This window comes from Jaculus jaculus, chromosome 9 (genome assembly GCF_020740685.1).
Source record: "Jaculus jaculus isolate mJacJac1 chromosome 9, mJacJac1.mat.Y.cur, whole genome shotgun sequence".
In the NCBI taxonomy this organism is placed as follows: Eukaryota; Metazoa; Chordata; class Mammalia; order Rodentia; family Dipodidae; genus Jaculus; species Jaculus jaculus.
In genome coordinates this window covers 135,870,964-135,884,486 of record NC_059110.1, presented here as the reverse complement: position 1 = coordinate 135,884,486, position 13,523 = coordinate 135,870,964, and the positions used below count along the sequence as shown (strand labels likewise).

At 44.9% G+C, this 13,523-nt stretch overlaps 1 non-coding gene across 1 annotated transcript; it reads left to right on the top strand.

The window, feature by feature from the left end:
- The first annotated feature begins 2,304 nt into the window (after positions 1-2,304).
- On the top strand, positions 2,305-2,411 carry LOC123463684. The gene has a single exon (XR_006639075.1). It is a non-coding gene; the product is annotated as a U6 spliceosomal RNA (small nuclear RNA).
- Positions 2,412-13,523: the final 11,112 nt, after the last annotated feature.

The window sequence follows — 13,523 nt, the reverse complement described above, 5'->3', positions numbered from 1 at the left end:
AAAATAGGTTGGCTAGATAGTCTTTGAAGGTTTGGGTTTTCTTTTGTTTGTTTGTTTTGTTTTTTTCTAATTCAGAAACTTCACAAATTGCACATTAAGAACAAGAATTAGGAACCAAAATAGAAACGGCCAATGGATCCAAGACTGTCACTTAAGGCAGCACTGACTCAGATCTCTTCTGGATTCCATTTGCCAACAGGTCACTTCATCAATATGGAGGCTCCGCTCAACTCTGGGTGGAGGGGGGTGGGAGGCATGTGTGTGTAGCAGACACCCCACGAGCTTCATTCTCCTTATTACGAGCCGCTTGTCTGACGCTTTGTTAGGAATTTAGAGAGGCATATCACCTCTCAAAACAACAGAGATTAATGATGCACAGTTAGCTCAGCTGCCAGACCACCATTAGTGAGAGAAATAAAACAACAGCAGGATTCGTTGGGGACAAGAACATGCAGAACTTCCAAGAGGCGACATGGGGATCAGGAACCTGGACATCATCTCCCCAGTGGTCAGCGCTGGGAGCTGGAACTCAGGTGTAACAGACAACGTCGCGTGCCTCTGTTTCGGCCCCTGCCCTGTGGACAAGCTACCGATGGCTTACCAGCTGCACTGTGGTCCACAGACGATCCAAGGACACGCCAACATTTGCAAAGCCAATGGGAAACACGTGTTTGCTTCTATAACCATCTTAATCTGGAAATGGCAGATGGGGTCATTTTGAAAAGGCTTGACAACTACAGCTATTTTTTGTTATGTAAACTGTTATGGAATTTCCTCATTTTTTTTGTTTGTTTTTTGTCTGTGGGGTTTTGTTTGTTTGTTTCATTTTTTTGAGGTAGGGTCTCACTCTAACCCAGGCTGACCTGGAATTCACTATCTAGTCTCAGGGTGGCCTCAAACTCATGGCCATCCTCCTACCTCTGCCTCCCAAGTGCTGGAGTCAAAGGCTTGTCCCACACCCGGTTCCCTAGCGTTTTAAATGAAGAAAATCTTTTGAGGGGGAGATGCTTCGATTTTTCTACTGTAAATTCTACGAGTAAAAGGTTTGGGTGGTTCTCGGGAGCAGCGGAGCGCCGGCCTCTGCACACGCATCCCAAGCTGCTCTGAGTGCCCCGCCCCCGGCCTCTCAGCCTTTCATTCAGTTCAGATCAGCTCGGCTTCCAACATCAGCCATTGTATCTCTTTGCCTAAAATGTTCTTTTCCCAGAAACGGTCACCCCTGCTCATGTAGAAGATAGAAAAGCTGAGAAATTAGCAATCCCTTACTCTGGAAGCAGCTCTCAGCCAGTGACTCAAGGAATTAGTAGATGAGTCTTCAGTCCTTTAGGTGACATAGCTGAGGTGTGAGTCCACGTCCCAGAGATCCCCAGCAAGGTTCTGCCTCCCTTCCCCACAGCAGTAACATACTCAACGCCATCTTTCATCAACCTTCTTCCCTTCTCTGCATTACTTCTCCACTGCTCTGCTGGGGTTTCCTCACACTGCTTCTCTAGTAAAGTATGTGGACTTAAACTCTTTTCTACTTTGGGTGGGGATGAGGAAGGACCCAAACTTCTACTAAGGCAATAGGAAGGAATAGAGAAAAACAATTGCGATTTAAAAGAAGGCCTTCTTGGGCTGGAGAGATGGCTTAGCGGTTAAGCACTTGCCTGTGAAGCCTAAGGATCCCGGTTCTAGGCTTGATTCCCCAGGACCCACATTAGCCAGATGCACAAGGGGGCACATGCGTCTGGAGTTCGTTTGCAGTGGCTGGAGGCCCTGGCGCGCCCATTCTCTCTCTCTCTCTGTCACTCTCAAGTAAATAAATAAAAATGAACAAAAAGTTGTTTTAAAAGAAGGACTTCTTTAAGCGGAAGGTTCCCTGATGCATTGAAGGGTCTACTTACATACAGCTCATTGCCTTCCTTTAAAGGTGAGGTAAGACGTCCTGCCAACTACAGACCAGTGAGAAACGAAGACAGCGCATGTCTGACATGATCATGGAGGGTGGAGGGCGGAAGAACATTGCCTTGAGTTGCAAAAGCAGTATCTGCTCATGGTGCCCCTCTGTGTAATCAGTGCCACCCACCTGGAGTGATAACCAGCTGTAGTATCCCTTGAGATGTATTTCCACTCAGTCACCTGAAAAATAAATTTTAAACATGTCTCAGAACAAGGATCTTCAGAGCAGACGATGCTATAACCCAACAGTGCCGACCCTGGGCCGTCCGGTTCGTCTCTAGCAGCACCAGGTCCTAAGGTTGTCCTAGTGCAGAGGACAGACAGGAAGGGAAGAGACTCATAACTGTCAAAAATGGCACTATGGTGCTCGCTTCGGCAGCACATATACTAAAATTGGAACGATACAGAGAAGATTAGCATGGCCCCTGCGCAAGGATGACACGCAAATTCGTGAAGCGTTCCATATTTTTTGGACCTGGAAGGTATTATACTAAGTCAGGTAACCCAGGCCCAGAAAGCCAAGCGCCACATGTTCTCCCTCATATGGGGATCCTAGCTACAGATGACTGGGCTTCTGTGTGAGAATGAAAATACTTAGTAGCAGAGGCCAGTAAGTTGAAAAGGAGACATAAAGGGTGGAGAAAGGAAGGGAGGAGGATACTTAATAGGTTGATATTGTATATATGTAATTACAATGATTGTAATGGGGAGGTAATATGATTGAGAATGGAATTTCAAACGGGAAAGTGTGGGGGTGGGGAGGGAGGGAATTACCATGGGATATATTTTATAATCATGGAAAATGTTAATAAAAATTAAAAAAAAATGGCACTATGAGCCCCAATTATAAAATAATTATGTCCAGTCCCAAATCCAACACAATAAAGGTTATTTGGTCTTGAGCCCGAGCAACCATGGCATGGAGCAGTGAGAAATACCATACAAAAACAGCGTAAACTCACAAAGCAGTAATAAAACCAGCACACAGCTGTTCACTTCATGTCTGTTTTGAAAAGCCTTTGATAATACCAGTAACTCCCCACAAAACTTCTGTTCTCTTGCCACAGTTCTCTTCTCTTCTGGAGATAGAAAAAGGGCTTGCTGTTCTACAGACATTTGTCTTAGGGAGATAAAGTCCACTTTCTTTCCCAATTTTAAATGTTTGCCATTGAACAGGAAGAAAAATAAATAAAAGAAAGAAGGAAGGAAAGAAATCCCCAATCACCTATACCAAACCAAGCCCACAACACAGGTATAGGTGGAGGGTTAGTGGCAATATCAGTGTGGGTTCGCCCTGTTTTGCACAACAAAATTTACCTAATGACCTTAGCAAGGTGCTTCAATGTAGCCCGAGAGCCTCCTTCAAAAGAAGCTGAGACATTCCACTACAAAGAGAAATTCATCCAGCTATCTACTCTTTCCAAGTCTTTGGATGCTTTGCAACAAGCAGTCTGAGTGTTGGCTAGCCCTTTTGTATCCTGGCTCAGCAGTTCCCGAGTACGACTGGGCAGGCCTAATACAGCAGAAATAAGGAGGAAGGAGCTTGGACAGTGTTGGTTACAAGGAGAGAAATCTACTTAAGTGGATTCATGTTAAAAGTGGGAAAGTTGGGCTGGAGAGATGGCTTAGCGGTTAAGCGCTTGCCTGTGAAGCCTAAGGACCCCGGTTCGAGGCTCGGTTCCCCAGGTCCCACGTTAGCCAGATGCACAAGGGGGCGCACGCGTCTGGAGTTCGTTTGCAGAGGCTGGAAGCCCTGGCGCGCCCATTCTCTCTCTCTCCCTCTATCTGTCTTTCTCTCTGTGTCTGTCGCTCTCAAATAAATAAATAAAAATAAAAATAAATTTAAAAAAAAAAAGTGGGAAAGTTGAGCCGGGCGTGGTGGCGCATGCCTTTAATCCCAGCACTTGAGAGGCAGAGGTAGGAGGATTGCAGTGAGTTCGAGGCCACCCTGAGACTCGACAGTGAATTCCAGGTCAGCCTGGGCCAGAGTGAGGCCCTACCTCGAAAAACCAAAAAAAAAGAAAAAAAGAAAAGTGGGAAAGTTGTAAGAACTTCCTGAACATCAAGGAAAAACTGAGGGATCAAGTTTTAGGAAGAGTGGAGGGACAGTCGGGTGTGGTGGCGCATGCCTTTAATCCCAGCATTCGGAAGACAGGTAGGTGGACCACTGTGAGTTCAAGGCCAGCCTGAGACTACATAGTGAATTCTAGATTGGGCTAGAGTGAGACCCTACCTTGAAAAAAATAAATAAAAATTTTAAAAAAAGAGTCGAGAGGCAGCCATTGCTATGGGGAAGTGATGATAGAAAAGGGGCAGACAGGGCTGGAGAGATGGCTTAGCGGTTAAGCGCTTGCCTGTGAAGCCTAAGGACCCCGGTTCGAGGCTCGGTTCCCCAGGTCCCACGTTAGCCAGATGCACAAGGGGGCGCACGCATCTGGAGTTCGTTTGCAGAGGCTGGAAGCCCTGGCGCGCCCATTCTCTCTCTCTCCCTCTATCTGTCTTTCTCTCTGTCTGTCGCTCTCAAATAAATAAATTTTAAAAAAATTAAGAAAAGGGGCAGACAGAGCTGTGTGTGGGGACAGTAATGTCTACCAAGGAACAGGCATATTGTCCAGGGTTAGTCTCTTTAATGTAGGAAGACACAGAAGAAAAGTAAGACTAGAAGGATAAATAAAAATATTTTTTAAAGGGCTGAAGAGATGGCCCAATGCCTGCAATACCTAACAACCTGAGTTCGATTCCCCAGTACCCACATAAAGCCATATGTAAAAAGTGGCACATGCATCTGGAGTTCATTTGCAGTGGCTGGAGGCCCTGGCATGCATATTATCTCTCTGTTTGCAAATAAATTTTTTAAAAAAAATTTAAAAGACAAAAGGTGGGGAGAGATGGAAAAAACAAGATGTAAGAAAGGAATTAGAAAGAGATGCAGAAGCTGAAGATGAAATGTCATCCACAAAGGCTTTGGCCAGCAATCAGCAAGTCACTGGGGCTGGAGATCAGCTCCCTATAATGTAGAACGAGCCTTTGTAATACCAGGAGGTTGTGAACACAGAGCCCTTCTGATTTGCCTGAATTTGTCATTTTAATTTACATGGAACTGTGGATTATTTTCAAGAGATAAAATTATATTCACTGGAAGGATGTACATGATTTCAACGAAGAGTCTCATAAAGTTAGTATACTTTTTTTTTTCTTTTTGGTTTTTCGAGGTAGAGTCTCGCTCTAGCCCAGGCTGACCTGGAATTCACTATGGAGTCTCAGAGTGGCCTCAAACTCACAGTGATCCTCCTACCTCTGCCTCCCAAGTGCTGGGATTAAAGGTGTGTGCCACCACACCCGTCTTTGGTATATTTTTGTACTCAACTTTTTAAAAATTTATTTGAGAGAGAAAGACAGACAGACAGACAGACAGAAAGAAAATATGTGCACCAGGGCCTCTAGCCACTGCAAATGAATTCCAGATGTATGTGCCACCTTATGCATCTAGCTTACATGGGTCCTGAGGAATTGGACCTGAGTCCTTTGGCTTTGCAGGCTAGCACCTTAATCACTAAGCCATTTTTCCAGCTCCCTGTACTCAATTTTTAAAAAAAAATTTTTTATTGACAACTTCCATAATTGTAGACAATAACCCATGGTAATTCCCTCCCTCCTCCATTTTCCCTTTTGCAACTCCACTCTCCATCATATCCCCTCCCCCTCTCAGTCTCTCTTTTATTTTGATGTCATGATCTTTTCCTCCTATTATGATGGTCTTATGTAGGTAGTGTCAGGCCCTGTGAGGTCAAGGATATCCAGGCCATTTTGTGTCTGGAGGAGCATGTTGTAAGGAGTCCTACCCTTCCTTTAGCTCTTACATTCTTTCCGCCACCTCTTCCACAATGGACCCTGAGCCTGGGAAGGTGTGATAGAAATATATCAGTGCTGAGCACTCCTCTGTTACTTCTCAGCACCATGGTGCTTCTGAGTCATCCTAAGGTTGTACTCAACTTTAAAAAAAAATATTTTTGTTTATTTATTTTTTTTATTTGAGAGTGACAGACAGAGAGAGAAAGAGGCAGAGAGAGAGAGAGAGAGAGAGAGAGAATGGGCACACCAGGGCCTCCAGCCACTGCAAACAAACTTCAGATGCGTGCGCCCCCTTGTGCATCTGGCTAACGTGGGTCCTGGAGAATCGAGCCTCGAACTGGGGTCCTTAGGCATCATAGGCAAGCGCTTAACTGCTAAGCCATCTCTCCAGTCCTGAACTCAACTTTTTTTAAAAAAAATATTTTATTTATTTATTTGCAAGCAGAGAGAGAGGGGGTAGGGAGGGAGAGAATGAGTGCACCAAGGGGTCTAGACACTGCAAATGACCTCCAGATGCACGCACCACTTTGTGCATCTGGCTTCACATGAGAACTAGGGAGTTGAAAGTGAGCCATTAAGCTCTATAGGCAAGTGCCTTAACCGCTGAACCATCTCTCTAGCCTCTGTACTGAGCTTTTAAAAAGCTCTAATAATATGACTTACATGTATGATATTTCTTACTACAACTATTGTGTAACAAAAACTTGTTTTTTAAATATTTTTTTGTTTGTTTTTTGTTTTTTGAGGTAGGCTCTCACTCTGGCCCAGGCTGACATGGAATTCACTATGTAGTCTCAGGGTGGCCTTGAACTCATGGTGATCCTCTGCCTCTGCCTCCCGAGTGCTGGGATTAAAGGTATACACCACCATGCCTGGCTTGATTTTTATAATTAAATTATTTTTCTATTTGTGTATGTGTGGGGAGGGGGTGTTCATGGGCCTCTTTCCACTGCAAACAGGACACCAGATGCTTGTGCCTCTTCTTGGGTCCAGCTTCATGTGGGTGGCTGGGGACTTGAACCCCAGCTGGCTTGCTTTGCAACCAAGCACCTTTAACCACTGAGCAGTTGCCTAGCTCCAACAATCATCAGGTTTATTTTCAGATACCTAAATAACCAGGTTTTTTTTTTTTTTTTTTTTTTTGTCTCAAGGAACACATCCTCAACTTTCTTAAATCAGTTCTAGAATTCCACTTCTATTCTTATGAGAAATGTTCCCTGGATATCTATGATGTTAAAGGCACCGTGATAAGTACTTGAATAAGACCTAAATCTGTCTTTTTGGGGCTTATAAACTGAAAGCAGGGGGCAGGGGAGTAAGGTCACGTTAGATGTCTGTTACTAATGGTAAGGCATGATGACCATTGCCGCTGTGCGGATGCAGGCTGCTCTCGAACCCTGGCTCAGCTCTGATTGGAGCCTTTGACCACCCCTCGCCCAGCTTCTCCCAGGCTCTTCCCGCCGAATCCTGCACGCCCTGTCCTTCCCGCCGCCGCACAAGGTCTCTTTGGAACCTCTCCTGCCTCTTGTTGTTGTTGTTTGTTTGTTGTTTGTTGTTTCTGCATGGTGGGCGTTATGGCGATAGGCTGATTAGTGCTTTTGCAGCTCCCTGCGTCCAACAGCCCAGCAGAAACTGCTCAGAAAGACGACGAGCCTTGAAAATAGCCTGAGTGGCTACGCACCTGCACCTCTTGTCCCCGCTCGCCCTTGCTCACCGTGCTTCCGTTTGTGTTTCCTTGGGGAATTCAAGCAGGGATGAGTGTGAGAGCACGCCACAGCAGAAGAGGTAACCCTGGCGGGCTCTCCTACCCCCATTCTCTCTTGCCTCCCTGTCCAGAGCTGCCTGTCAAAATCAAAGTGGGGGGCTGCTATGTGCCACGCAGATGCTGACAGGATTGTCTCTGGCACTTTCCCCACTGGTCCTCTCCTAGGAGATTAGCTTGGCACTGAGGACAAATTTGCCCTTGTAGGAACATTGTGCTAGAAACCTGTCCCTGGTCTGTTTTCTCCTGCCTCCAACCCCTCTGCCCTGACTCCAGCGGTGACAGAAACCAAATCTCCCATGTTACCCAGTTGGCTGTTGCCAGCGTCCGTTCTGGTCTACTACCCATGGTCCTCACCGGACACTTCAGGCCTATAGCCCAAGTTTCATGGGCAGTCACAACTTACTGCTTCTAGACTACAGAACCTAGCCCAAAGCATTGAATTCTCCTTCCCTTTTCTTTCTGTCTGTTTCTATCTCTGTCTCTCTCCCTCTCTCTCTCTGTCTCTCTTTCTCTCTAGGATCTCTCTGTGGAGCCCAGCATATTTTTGAACTCTTGATCCTCCTGCCTCAGCTACCAAGGCACTAGGATTACAGTTACTTACCACCGCACCCCAGCTACCAAGTATCTGATTCTTAGCGGAGGCTAAGGGACAGGTTTCGTCAGAGTTCCTGACTCCAACCGGACGAACCAGTTCATCCATTCCTTTACTCCACAGACTGGAGTTCCATCTTACTCATGAGAAAGGTCAAGTGCCCACTTCCATGATGACTCCAGAGATCATGCTATGGTCCTAGTGTGGACATAGTTCACTTGAGGTAGGCTGACCAGTTATGGCATTTTGTATGCAGCTAGAGGATTTTCCTGAGACTTGAGACTTTCAGTGCCAACCCCAAGGAAGTCCCTAAGTAACTGGACTGAATTGGTCATCCTAACTGGAACTGAACATTCTTAGACCAGCTCCCTGTATCCATGGGACCGGTAGCCTAGCAAAAGCTTAGAGGGCTGCAAGAAAGAACCCGACCCGGAGCAGCAGCCTGTAGCTCTCTGTCGCCTTGTCTAGAACTCTGGCTCTATGAACTGGTGTGGAAATGCACAGCTATAGATAGTCCCCACACTCAGGAAGCTGAGGCAGGAGGATTGCTGAGGTTCAGGCAAGTCCAGGTTACTTACATATTGAGGTCCTCTCTTATAAAACTAACCAGCCGACAAGCGAAAGAGCTCTGTTTCTGCGTTGTGTGGTCTAATCCCAGACCCCAGCTTTGCCTTGCTTGTGATGACGTGTGTTTGACCCATCCCCGAAGCCACTGGCAGCCCTGGACACAAGACTGATGACCAAAAAGCTCAGGAGTTACTCTCTGGACAAAACTCTGTGACTGAGGGCCAAATCTAATTTCTGGTTTCTCACCTGTAAAATTGACTGGGCTAACCTTTTGGGATTAGGGTTTCTTCCAGCCTTCTGATCCATTTCTTTCTTCCTCTTTGCTTCTTACACACATACACTCAGAGCTATGCCAAGCTACACTGGAATCCGGAATGAAAGGAAATCAGTGGCACTGGCACTCACTTTATTTAAAGTATTGATATTTTGTTTATCAAGGATCATTACATTGATTTTGATTTTTAAATACAGCATAAAAATACTAATCTTTATAAATGAATTTAAAACTGCATACCTGGGCTGGAGAGATGGCTTAACTGTTAAAGTGCTTGCCTGTAAAGCCAAATGACCCAGGTTTGATTCCCTAGGACCATGTAAGCCAGATGTACAAAGTGGCACATGTGTCTGGGGTTTGTTAGTAGGGCTAGAGGCCCTGACATGCCCATTCTCTCCCTCTCTCTCTCTCTCTCCCTCTTTCTCAAATAAATTAAATTATGTCTTTTAAAAAGCTGCATGACTGAGGGAGGTGCTTACTTGCCACACCCCTCCTGGTTCTGGCCGCCATAGCCTTGCTCTGCATCCAGGTGAGGTGTGGAATGAAGGAAGGAGAGCATCCCTCAGAGGGGTCAGAGAAGGACATTAAATGCCACTCTCTTTGCAAAATTGCCTGGGACAGTCATAATGGTAATTGTATTAACAACAAGCTACCTATAATTTCTAGCTATTTCATCTCTCAGATTAGATCGTCTTTGAGTGTGGGGTCCCTCGTAGCTTTTAAAAAATATTTTGTTTATTGATTTATTAGAGAGAGAAGAGAAAGGTAGATAGAGAATGGGCTCACAGGGCTTCTAGCCACTGCAAACGGACTCCAGACACATGTACCCACCCTGTGCATCTGACTTTATGTGGGTACTGGGGAATTGAACCTGGGTCCTTTGGCTTTTCAGGCGAGTGCCTTAACTGCTAAGCCATCCCTCCAGCCCAGTACCTGGGATTTTTGGAATCTCACTTTCTTGCACACCAAGAACCTAGCGCAGAGTTGAGCAGTGAATTGTCAGGATGAAATGACAGGACACCTGCTGAAGCCTAGATCTCATGCCAACTCTTGACCTTCCAAAAGACAACTATCTACCATTAAATGTTTTGAGTTAATTTATTTATTTGCAAGCAGAGAAAGAGAGAGAGAGAGAAGATGGAGAGAGAGAATGGGTGCATCAGGGCTTCCAGCCACTGCAAACAAACTCCAGACGCATGCGCCATCTTGTGCATCTGGCTCACGTGGGTTTTGGGAATCGAACTGAGGTCCTTTGGCTTTGCAGGCAAGCGCCTTCACCACTAAGCCGTCTTCTCAGTCCCATTAAAAATATTTTTAACTACAGTCAATAAAAACATTAGCAGCCAGAAAACAAGAAGAGTGAACACAATTGTTTGGCTCAGGGTTACCCGAGAGTGGACAAGGAATTGGTATTTTAGCCCTTGCTTTTTCCCTCTCAAAGTCAGGAGGAGCAGGGGAGGTAAGTCTTAGACAAACAAACCTCAAAGGACCCAGAAAGTTCCAGAACCTCCTCATCCTGAGGAAGGTCATAGCTGGCCCCTTTGACACACACACCAAGGATGCTTCTGACCCACTGCTTTCCAGAAGTTCCTGAGAGGGAATGTGGTCAGGTTGGGTAGATCTGGGCTTGGCAAAGGGGCAGAGGATGCTGTATAGAATACCACAGGTGAGGAACCTCAAAGGACAGTAACCAGGAGCTGCATGGCTTTCAATTGGATGCCTTAATAAAGACTAATAGCTGCAAAACAGATCCGTGCCACAGTGCTCCCTCACAAGCCTTTACTAAGTTAATAAGCAAGAATTGGTGTTCAGGTGCCATAGTGAAGGAAGATACTGGAACACTGTTGTTTGCCCCTAACTGGATGATGCCCTTGAACAAATCACTTTACCCTCTCTGTGCACTCTTCTCTTCGTCTGTAAAAGAAGGTCTTGGACCCAATGGTCATTAGGATCCCTTCCACCTCTGATGTGCTCCGGAAGGTGCTGAACTAAAAGGTCTGGGCACACCATTTCTAAAGCATTCCCCGCTACACACACACACACACACACAGACACACACACCCGCTATTCCATTAGCCTTTTCTTTGTCCGTAGAGAATGTCAAGTTCTTAATTAGGAGGTGTCAGCGCATAAAGACTTAAGCTTTTCTGTACTTTTGGGAAGAATGAAGGCTACCTTTCAAAGCTAAGGAAGAGAGCTTACAGAGGATTCTAATTGAAGCAAGTCACACACCCACAACAACAAAATGAAAGCATGGAAGACCCCAAAATTCTGGAAGTATACAAGCCAAGAAACAGCGCTGTTGGTCTTTTTGGAAGATTCCATGTGAAGCACCTTTGTTCTTTCTTTATGGATCTCTCCATCTCTTGTTCAGCACCACAATGAGCTATTTTAGGATCTGTTTGCCTGCCATACAGTAATACAGTTCAGAGAGGCAATTTAATTGTCATCATACTTTTTTTCTTCATCTTTCAAAACCTTTTGTTATGGTGAAATAAATTTAGGCATGCCAAGTACAAATCCATTAAATACTTTCTTTATTTCACTAATGAACTATTGTGGGTGGTAAAAATTAATTTTATTCCACCCATGATATATATCTGGTAAATTTTTACAGCTGAGAAACCAAGGTTGAAAATAACAATAGCCAAACATGGCTTTAAAACATTAGCTATTTTTTTCTATGACAAGATAGATCTGAAGAAAGCTGTATAAAAGAAGAGTTCACAAAGTGGAAATGGTGTAACAGGTCTAATCTCAGGGTGGATAATGCAAACGTTTTACAAGCTGGATATACCTAGGAATGGGAAGAACCCTGGGTTAATTGAATTGGAGAGTTCTCTGAATTGGTGCGTTTAGCAGACCAGATGTTGGCATAGTTGTTAAAGGTGTGAGGCTGCAAGGGATATAGTTCAGGGAAGAGCCCTTGCTTGGCAGGGGCAGGGCCCATGGTACTGAAAATTCAAAGGCCACGGGTTAAATCGGTGTATAGCTTAACCAATGTGGCTTATTCTGTAGCTCAGGCTGTAGCCCTAAAACCTCTCTGTCATTTTATCTCACTTCCATGAGAGATTACAAGTGAGAAGTTAGAGGGCGTGTATGGCACCGGGCAAATCCTTCCCTACAACATGCAAACGGTCTTCAAGCACAGGCTATATTGAGGGTCAGGCAAACCATGGCATTTGATGAACAGATCCAGTTGGGAAAAAAATTATTATTTTGGAGAAACATTTATTGGATGTAAAACTGTAATTCCCAAGAAGGGAGTGCAAGACAAAGGAAGGCTCTTGGATTAACCCAAAAAGAGTGGTGCACAGGCTGCCTGTGTAGTCAGAGGAGGAAGATGGCCTGCTGTGTTCAGATTGTAATTCTGCCAACCCCGCCTTGCAGACATGTGTGTGGCTTCCAGTCATGGTAACCGTGAGTCTCACAGGCAGACTCATCATGATCCTTACAGAAGAACCAATCACGAGGCTTGCATGGGTACAGCCTATGGGAAGTGTTTTAAACAGGAAGGCAGAAATTATCGTCGTCACATGGGAGAAAGAGGAAGGCTATACTTTGGGGAGGGGGGAGGAAAGGACCCCACTTGAGTAAAAGAGTTCTCTTTAGGGAGATGGAACAGACGCCACAAAGTCAGGAAAGGTCAGAGTCCTATCTCCAGAGATTAAAAAAAATCCCTATTACTGAGGAGCTTGATGAATGTGGAACAGGGATTCACTATTATTTCAATTAGTCCCTTTCCGGAGCAACTCTTCTTTATTTAAATCCATGCATTAGGTAGAAAAGGCAGCATCCTGATTTTTCTTCAGTTAGATTTAATTCCAATTTCTGCCACTAAATGTTTGCAAACTCCTCTGGAGAGTTCTCTGAACCTAGTGCCTTAACCTTCTGATCTCCTTTCCATCATTCCATATACTTTTGACTCCTTTTTTATTTCTTTTCTTTCTTTCTTAGCCCCAGATAGTAGCTAGATTGGTGGACACAATCAATGTTAGTAAAAACAAAATCCAGTTTAAAGAAGACAGATAAAAACATCTTGTGGCTCTGAAGTAATTGCTAAGAGCTGGATGAAGCTTAAACTAGTGCTGAGTTTCAGGATTACCTGGGAAGATCAATAGCAATTAAACAAAAAGAATAAATGAATAAAAGGAAAATGGCAAAGAAGATATGTATGTGTGCATATATTTAATTTTTTTTTTTTTGAGATAGGGTTTCACTCTAGTCCAGGCTGACCTAGAATTCACTATGTGGTCTCAGGATGGCCTCGAACTCGCAGCAATCCTCCTACCTCTGCCTCCCGAGTGCTGGGATTAAAGGCGTGCACCACCACGCCGGGCTAGATATATTTTTTGAGTAAATAAAAATGTCACTGTAGGTTTGTAGCTGCTGGGGGTGCCGAGGGGGAGTCTTATTCTTCAGTGACATAGCCAATGGTAATTTGCCCATTCTCCTGTAAATAACCTCCTACCTATGTTCACGCAAACAGCCCTAATTTGACTAAGTGGGTCAAAACAAACAAGACATGAAAG